Below are 10,189 nucleotides of genomic sequence, written 5' to 3'. Positions count from 1 at the left end.
TCCCTGGAAAAACGCTCCTCCCAACCCCTGTCTTCCTTCAATATCTCTTTTCCTGTGCTTGGTCCTGGGAGATCATATGGCCATGCAGAGGCTTAAGTAATTTTAAATAATTTCTTCACCTTCGGCATCATAAATTTTTAGCTGCATAGATCTCTATTAGTAGCAACCTAACTTTTGGAAGTAAAATCTCTTCTTTTAGCTTGTTCCATTGCCTTAAGGACAGAGTGGCCAAACTTAGAACTGTAGTGCAGCTGTTCATCCCATTTATGTTCAACCCCACAGGTCACACAAAATGCTTGCAACATCTGTAGATGATGAAGGCAAGGGAGGTACTTGATTTGGGGTCTTTCCCTCTCTTCTCCTGTTCATTGAAAGGACATGAACACTGTGTCTGTACTGTAAGTGTGTCCTGCTCCCCTATGGCCCTCCTGTGCCCCCCTAATTAATCATCCTGCAGCCACCCTCGCTCATGGACTCCTCTGCAATGAACCTCCCAGGTACTTCCAAGAAGAAATCCAGGCCACGCTCATGGCACAGGCAGCTCCATGACCTGCACCCCATACAAACTGAGCCTGGGGCTGTTTCCAGTGGCACGGGAGGAGTGAGTGAGGGCATAAGCATCTGTGCAGACATGGCTGAAGGGCTAGGGGCTGCCCCTGTCCTTGAACAGTCCTTCACAGTCAAAGAAGGCAAGCCTGCAGTACTTGAAATTCGGTTCTTTCACTGTTAAGAAGACTGAAATGATTTATTGCTTGGCAGACAATTATGGTTTCTGAAGATTGAACACAAGAAGGTGTTTCTAGTGCTAGGGTTTCACCATTATCTGACAGCTTCCAGTGTCTGTAGATTTGATGATTTGGTCGAGCTACATTAGCTTTGAAGTTACTGACCTGTTCATTACGCAGGTAGTAATTTACATCCCCTGCTAATTCACAGAGGCCAAGCTTTCTCTCACTTTCAAGTTCTCAGTAATATGGAATCAAACCAAATCTGACTTTTCCTTCTGATCCTGATCGTGCACCTATTCTGGAGGCTGATAGACAATTTTCCCTCAACAGTATTTTTAGTGAAAAGCCTATTCATACTTTTGGACACTGCACATTCTGCATGCACACCTTTAGGTCTCACTGCATGAAAGACAAAGTGGGAAACTTCAAAATCACTATAATCATGTTATACTAAATACCTTAAGAACCTTGAGTATGTCACTTCTACCAAGGGGAGTCTCCCATTCCTTTCAGTGAACAATATAAGACTTATAGTAGCTTCTGAGGCTTTTTGGGTAGCAAATAGATGGTTTTCTAAAAATTATTCTTTCACATACAGATAATCTTACATCCTAATAACCCAATGCATACTGCAGCATCCCATTTAGTAATAGAATCATAGAATCAGTCAGGGTTGGAAGGGACCACAAGGATCATCTAGTTCCAACCCCCCTGCCATGGGCAGGGACACCTCACACTAGATCAGGCTGGCCAGAGCCTCATCCAGCCTGACCTTAAACACCTCCAGGGATGGGGCCTCAACCACCTCCCTGGACAACCCATTCCAGGCTCTCACCACTCTCATGGGGAAGAACTTCCTCCTCACATCCAGTCTGAATCTCCCCAATTCCAGCTTTATTCCTTTCCCCCTAGTCCTATCACTACCTGATAGCCTAAAAAGTCCCTCCCCAGCTTTCTTGTAGCCCCCTTCAGATACTGGAAGGCCACAATAAGGTCACCTCGGAGCCTTCTCTTCTCCAGACTGAACAGCCCCAACTCTTTCAGTCTGTCCTCACAGGAGAGGTGCTCCAGCCCTCTGATCATCCTTGTGGACTTCTAATGTGGTGATTATATAATGCCTAGATTTGGGTAGACTTTGTTGGAGTGGAGATGCTTACCTCTTTTGTTATAGCCTTCTGCTATTTTTTTTTCTTTTTTTGGCCAGATTTTGACAGATAAGAATTTGTCCTAACAAATTCTTATCTGTCCTTCACAGTCTTAATAATCATACTTGAAATATCTGTGTTGTTCCCACAGAAATTATTAAGTGTCATATTAGGGCACTTTAGATCCCACACTGTTTTGTAACACTGGATCCACGATTCATAATTCTTTAAATACTTTAATGTGTGCACATTACTGCAAGAAACCTCCCCAAATGGTAAAACAACAGCAAGAGCAAAACTCTGTTCAGTGGCAGAGAAACAGCTCAGATGCTGAGGTCATGTATTGTAAGCATACATGACCTCATGGTCCTGCATCTGGGTCCAGGCAATCCCAGGCACTGCTATAGGCTGGGCAGTGACTGGTTTAAGAGCAGCCCTGAAGAAAAGGACTTGGGGGTGCTGGTGGACAAGAAGCTCAATATGAGCTGCCAGTGTACACTTGCAGCCCAGAAAGCCAATCACATCCTGGGCTGCATCAAGAGAAGCATAGCCAGCAGGGTGAGGGAGGTGATTCTCCTCTTCTACACCACTCTGGTGAGACCCCTCCTGGAGTACTGTGTCCAGTTCTGGAGCCCCTATTACAGGAAAGATATGGACATGCTGGAGCGTGTCCAGAGAAGGGCCATGAAGATGATCAGAGGGCTGGAGCTCCTCTTCTGTGAGGACAGAATGAGAGAGATGGGGCTGTTCAGTTTGGAGAAGAGAAGGCTCCAAAGAGATGTTATTGTGGCCTTCCGTTATCTGAAGGGCTACAAGAAAGCTGGGGAGGGACTTTTTAGGATTTCAGGTAGTGACAGGACTAGGGAGAATGGATCCAAGCTAGAGGAGGGGAGATCTAGATTAGACATTAGGAAGAAGTTCTTTCACCATGAGGATGGTGAGACACTGGAACAGGTTGCCCAAGGTGCTGGTGGAAGCCCTATCCCTGGATGTTTTTAAGACCAAGCTGGATGTGGCTCTGAGCAACCTGATCTAATGGGAAACATCCCTGCCCATGGCAGGGGGCTTGGAACTAGATGATCCTTGTGGTCCTTTCCAACCCTGCCAGTTCTATGATTCATACTTCCAAGCACTTTCCATCTAGGGAGACAGAAACTGCCTAGGTGACTTGAAAGGTGAATGGAAATGAAAGGAGTAGTCAGCTCCTCTCCCCTGTCCTAACTGACCAGCTGGCTATAAATCACCACCTAACTAGATCCTCTGAAGAGTTACATTAAAAGGAGATTGAAGGGTTTTCTTTCATACCATTACTCACTACCTATAAATTAGGTATTTGAAGTGTACAAGTTGTTCCTGCACAAGTTATCCTTTTAATTATACTTCACCCAAAGGAGAGAAGAAAAATCTCTCTTTCCTCACCCAACCTGAGACTGAAGGTATCAAGAGTCAGAAAAAAAGTACTCATACTGTAACACCTTCAGTCAGTGCATTTGATAACATTACTGCGGCACCAAATAGGGGATATGAGAATGAGAATAAAAAGCACCTTTTGAAATTTAAGAATGATGAATTAACCCTCAAGATTTGCAAAAAAAAAAAAAAAAGGGTTAATTTCCATATTATTATGGCAATCTAGGAGTTGTCAGCAGTCACAGAATCACAAAGAATCACAGAACATCAGGGGCTGGAAGGGAATTCAAAAGATCATCAAGTCCAAGCCCCCTGCCAGAGCAGGATCACCTAGAGCAGATCACACAGGAACACATCCAGGCAGGTGTTGAATATTTCCAGAGAGGGAGAGTCCACAAGCCCCCTGGGCAGCCTGTTCCAGTGTTCCATCACCCTCACAGGGAAAAAAAAGTTTTCCTCACGTTTCCATGGAACTTCCTATGCCTCCTAGTCCTAGCAATTGGGATACTTACCTGACTGCCTGGGAAAGAAATGTCTCTTTTCTAATTTTCCTGTAAAATTAAAGGAAGAAATAATCAAAGACATTAGAAAAATTCAAACTAAACATCAATATTAATTTAAAAGTTTCTAATCCCAGTGGAAGATGCTCTGCTTTTATTGTACAAAGTGCAGAAGTAACCTGCAATGGCTTGGCTTTTTAAAATAAATATTTTCCAAGAAAAAAAATGTTAAAAATACATCTTTTCTATATTTACATGTCAAACTCAACCCTGGATAACCACTAAAACATAAATTCCAACTGCAACCTGGTTACAATGCACACCAAGCACAAAAGCTTTCTAATGATCTTTGATTAGTTCTTTATTAAATTCATCAAGGGAGCAAAGAAAATTTAATAATCTTCACCATTTGTCATCTTTCTGATTACGGTTTTGATTAGAACTTTCAGCTTTTATTTTCTTCTTTTCTAGTCATTGCTATTACTGTGATAGTGCTTTTTTTTCCCTCCTCCAGTTTAAGAAGAAGGAGATATGGCAAAATGAAACAAATTTGTAATTCTGGGTATGTATTTAACTAGGTGTGCCCATATCCTGAGAAAAAGGCCAGCTAAGAATAGAAGATGTTTAAAATGCAAAGTAGTCCTTAATGGAAGATCTTCACATTCACACCATAAAATATTTCAGAGTACCAGGTAAATAATATCCCACTTAGCTAATCACATACCTTATAAATATCCTACACTGTTGCACCCACTGTTCAGAGGGCAGCTGCTGGACTTGTGCAGAACACAGGATTCCTTAGCTGACCAATTCCAAAACAATAACATTCCATGTGTGCCAAGAACAACATCCTCACGTTGGCACCCTTGGATTGGAACATGCTGCAGAAACCACCTCCTTGACATGCTGGCACCTCTTATTGGGAAAAGATTTTAGCTTGTATATGTGGTTGGGTTTTACTGGTTATGGGATTGATAACAAAGTATAAAAACGAACCACTCTGAGCTAGGGTTATCTTGGAGGATAAATCTTATGAGGAGTGACTGAGGGAGCTGGGGCTGGTTAGTTTGGAAAAGAGGAGGCTGAGGGGAGACCTCACTGCTTGCTGCAACTACCTGAAAGGATATTGTAGGGAGGCTGGTGCTGGTCCCTTCTCACAGGTAATTAGGGATAGAACAAGAGGCAATGGCCTTCAGCTGCAACTGGGTAGGTTTAGACTGAACATTAGGAAAAAATTTTTCACAACAAGAGTGGTCAGGCATTGGAATGTGCTGCCCAGGGAGGTGGTTGAGTCACCAACCCTGGGTGTGTTTAAAGGTGGTTTGGATGTGATGCTTGGGGATATGGTTTAGGGGTGAACCTTGTAGAGCAGGGTTATTGGTTGGACTTGGTGATCCTGGGAGTCTATTCCAGCCTGAATGTTTCTGTGATTCTGGGTTAGGGACTTAGGTAGGAATGGCTTCAGTTAGGGCTGCTAGGGACTTCTGCTTCTGTTAGTTAGCTGCTTCTGGCTAGGGCTTCAGTGTAGGAATGCTGCGAGGGATGTGCTCGGGACTTCTGTTAGCTGCTTGGTCTGTTAAGGGCTTCCAGGATGACTTCTGTAAATGGGACTCTGACTCTGTAATGCAAAGGGATTCTACAATGCAGCAATAAAGGACTTCTGGGAGGACTTCTGAGATTTTTCTCCTCTCTGCATTTCCAGAATCTCATTGCTGTACGGCAACAGGGTTTGTAACTTCATTTTCACCCAGTGAGATCCCGAATCCAGGGAGGAACACAACACTACACACAGATTTCTGTAGAAGAAAAAAAAAATCCAGCATTTGAAGAATTTTCAGTTTCTAGAAACATTCATGAATTTGTTCTATTATTTGAGCACCCAATGTTATGATTTACTTCTCTACTATAAACATACGGGGAAAAGTCATTCTCTGCAAGAGGGACATCTTTCATTGCTACACCTTTCAATTGTGCTTGGAGGTTCTTCAAAATTCAGGTTTCCCCTTTCTCCACCTGTTCCCCCCACATACTCAGTGGGCAGTTGCAGTATTGTCATACAAACAGCTCTGCCTGACTACTGTCCCCTTGGAAGCCTCTGCACAAGCACCTGAAGCCTTCACATGCATGGAGCCTCAGATGCCAGGCAGACTGAAGTTTTGCAGCCTGAATGGCTACATGACCAACCCACCTTTCTCTCAATACATGGGCAGACACTTTGCTCATTGGCAGGAAGCATTGCTTAACTAGAATATCCACAGGAAGGTTTTCTAGGGTTCACAGCTACTGTCAGGTAAAGGACCTCCCTCTTGGGCAAGCAGACTCCATCCAAAAGCTAAAGGAAGAATATTTCCACTCCCCAGCTCCAAAGGACATATTTGATTCATGTAGTTTTATCAGCTATGTACAATACAGGGATTTCAACCTTTCTAATTATTACTAATGTACCTTTTTCTTTCTGAGATGCTATTTAATTTTGTCTGGTTTTATCTCCCCTAAATTACTAAGCTAACAGCTTCTCTGTACAAAATAGCCTTGCCCTAAAAAAAAAACCAATTACTTAAAACTGTGTGAAATCCTGAATTTGTATTATAAAAAATACTGGTTTGGTTTGGGTTGTTTGGGGGTTTTTTGTTTGTTTGTTTCATTTGGGTTTTGTTTGCTGGGTTTCAGGATTTTTATATATTTTTTTTTCATGCTATGTCGTTACAGGAACTGCTCTGCAAAAACCAAAATGCTTATTGTGATGTTTCTAATTTGCCTTATTGCAATTCCACTGAACGTTAAGCTCTGTATTTTCCAAATCTTTGCATTTCTGAGCACATAAATGAGCACTTTCCCTAGCTAATTGGAGCCCTTTTTCTTCCTCACAGGCTGTCTACAATCTCTTAAATGGTCCAAACAATTATGTCACGTTGCAAATGCAAGACATTATATTGGAGCTTTGCGTATTGATGTATTTGTCATGTAGCCCCTGAGGCAGCAGCCATTTGTTTGGATCATGTTTGGCTTGAACAGTAGTAGCAAGGGGAAAACTGAGGAGAAGGAATAGAAAAAATGGAGACATTTAACATTGGTGTTGTGGCAGTTTTAGGCTGTGCTTAGAAAATGTTCCACAGATCTTGAACAGAAAATGATGGAACGTAAATAAATTACCATTGGATGTAAAAAGGAAAATAAGGTCTAAATAATCCCATTGGTCTGACTACTAATGAAGTTAGTTTGTACAAACTAACTTTGTTAGTAGTCAGACCAATGGGATAAACTATAAAACTAACTTTCTCTCTTTTTGCTTCCTTTACTCTGGCAGATACTATCTGGCTCTTTTTTAGCTGCTGCTTTGCCTTGAGTGCATTCTTGTTATGGTTAAGTACTAACAGAAACTCTCTGCTTTTCTCTGTCCTTCTCTTGTCCTGTGTACAGAGGGGAAGGGAGCAGGAATGGAGAAGCTGTTGGTAACTCCCTGGTTTTGTCCAGGGGGGTTCTTGTGTTATTTATAAATTGTAAATGTATGTAAATATTGTATAATTTGAACATATTTGTTGCTTTTCATATTTCTAGATTGTCGTTTTGCTTGTAACTACAGCTCCATTTGCTTTCAGCTGAACTGGTCTGGCAATTTTATGTTGGGGGTGGGGAAAATTTCAACCCACCACACTACAATCTGTACATGTCTTCACTGCAGAAGATTCATGATGGGACATTATCACCAACATATTAAAGGCTGCATTTTAAAAATAAAACTTTTCAGTCAGTATGGAGAAAAAAAAATTAATCTTCAGCACAGAGAACTTGCAGAGAGCCAGAGAGGGTAAAGTCTGCTGAGGAGCTGAGAGCATCATTGAGGAAAAAGTCAAAGTTTTACACCTTCTAACTGCTCTTTATTAGAAAATGATTTATTCAATATCAAATAGGTTTTCAAAATGATGATGAGATTAATCAACTTGTGAGCAAAGAAAGTATTGCAATAACTTCACCGCTGGCACAGCTAGTTGTCGGATCAGCTCTCCCTTTCATCGGCACTTGTTGTAACAGGCAGGGGGCTAACCCTCTCAGACATGGAGCTAATCAGTCCTTGAAAGTCACTTCATCCAGTGGAGTGGAATAATGTACTCTAGCCTCGTTTGTCCACCTCTACCATTTGGAGCGATGTTATTTAGATTGTCCATTTCTGCCTCATCAGCTTCCATTTCAAAGAATTATAATTTTTCTGAGGGTATCTTTTATCAGGATGTCATGTTAAAGGTACTGTCTCAGCCAGTACATGTACAGCTCTCTGTACAGCTGGCATTGTTAAGACCAGCCTGTGAATATCTAGTAAGAGAAAGCAAAAGCAGCTTTGTCTGCATAGTTGGCAAGGCTATTCATTAAGCTTGATTAAGTTTTCACGAAAAAAATAAAAAAGGTCCAGGTAAGAAGTAAGATCAGGATTAATGGCCAAGAACAATATTTCCAGCAAGGAATTAACTCAATCAACCTGCTGCACTGCAGGGTCCATTTACAATTGCTGTGCAGATGCCAGCAGCTTTCTGGGTGCACAAACCTGCCCACCCTGTGCAATCAGATGTTCTTTGTCTCATTTTGCTATATTTGTTGCTGCCCTCCTTACCACCACTAGCTGCTTTCCCTGCCTGCGAGAACTGGTTCTCTTCTTGAGTCTGATCTGAGCCTAACTGATGGTGAATAACATTCCCTGGTCTCAAAGAAGATTGCTGAACTTGGAGAAGACAAAAAGCTGATGGACAAGGACGACATAATAAACTTATTTTCACTACTGGCTTTTCCTTGATGTCATTGAGCGATATCAGCAAATAAAATGATCACGAGGAAAGGTGTTTTATAAGACAGGTAGCTCTTTCTCCTAGGCCTTGGATAGCCCCCTCTGGGAAATTCCCCAGATTTCTATTTCTTGTTTAAATTATAAAACCAATCCCATTGCCACTTTGGAGCTTTGGGACTAAGTGTTACCAAGCCCTTTAAAGAAGTTTCACAACTTAAACACCCCTCAGTCAAAAATACCAGCTTCCTTCTAACACTCTATTAGAATTGTAACTGCTGTATTGACCCATTACTCAATTAGCCATGATTTAAATTAATCAGAAAATCCAGGAAATTAGTAAAAGTAAGACTAGACTAAACAATGTTGACAATTTGATTATGTTAGAGACAAAATTCATTCTATTCACTGAAATCATCTTAGTGTGATAACTCCACTCTTCTGATTATGATTATTTCATTTATGTAGGGGATGTGTTTTACTCTCATTCTAACACTGATATTTTAAGCAATTCTTTTTCTCCTCTCTGGAGGAGGTTGGTATCAAGAAGTGAACAGACATCTTTGGAAATTTGTTGATCCAAATGAAGTAATAAATTAAAATTAAATAAACACATTTTAAAAATTAAAGGCACCCAGATGCATTCCTCTTTGTAATGCAGTAGCACCATGCAAGTGGCTACTTTAAAACACATTTTCCTAGCCATGCACATATCCTTTGTGTCTGTGCAAGTGTTATGTGTCTGCTCCATGTCCCCTATAGGGTTTCCAGTGTCTTTAGCTGTCTCCTTGTCTCTTCAAGTGACTTCCATTATCTACAAAATGAAAGTCAATTTTATTTTGCAGAAATGATTGTCACTTAAATATGAATAGCACCAAAAAAAACCCTGTGCACAGGTTTAAGAGAGAACTTTTCCTTGAGCTGGGAAGAGTGTGGGTCTTACTGCCACAAAGCAGGGAATATTGATGCCAGCAGGACGTTTACAAGCGGGTAGCATAGGCCATAGGGTGAAAAAAATACTTGCTCAATTAGTGTTTTTTTTTTTTCAGTGTCACTGCTTTTGTTTGTAATCACAGTGCATAATACACTCATTTCCTGACCAAATAGCTGAAGAAGAAATCTTGTTAATCTGAAAGCAATGGCAATTCATTATGTATATTTTTCTCTTTTGATTTAAAGAAGGCCTTCTTCCCTATCTCAAAAAAAAAATTTTAGTCTTGTATTAAAAATCAGGGAGCTTCACTTTAAGTAAACTAAAAAAAAAACCAACAACAAAAAAAAAAATCCCCATCCCCATTTCCTGTAAAAGTGGAAACTTTCCACATATTTTATAACAAACTAATTTAGGTTTATGATATTTAACTCATTTAGTTTCATGACTTTTGTCACAGCATACCTAACATAAAGCCAACATCAGCTACACAACAGAGTCTGACAGAGCTTCTTACAGAGCTTAGTCTTCTGCTCCTCCAGCCAGGTAAGCTTAAGGAAAAGTCATTATGCTACAGTGAAGAGTAAATGAGGAGAAGGGAGGGGAAAAAAAGCCACCATCCTAGGTGTCATTGGCTGCTTTCTGCCAGGAATGGGTCCTGCTACCACTGGTCTGAATAGAGAAATGAGTTGTATTTCTTC

The sequence above is a fragment of the Indicator indicator genome, chromosome 4 (genome assembly GCF_027791375.1).
Source record: "Indicator indicator isolate 239-I01 chromosome 4, UM_Iind_1.1, whole genome shotgun sequence".
Taxonomy (NCBI): Eukaryota; Metazoa; Chordata; class Aves; order Piciformes; family Indicatoridae; genus Indicator; species Indicator indicator.
The sequence above is the reverse complement of the archived record's forward strand: the minus strand, read 5'-3'. Positions refer to the sequence as shown.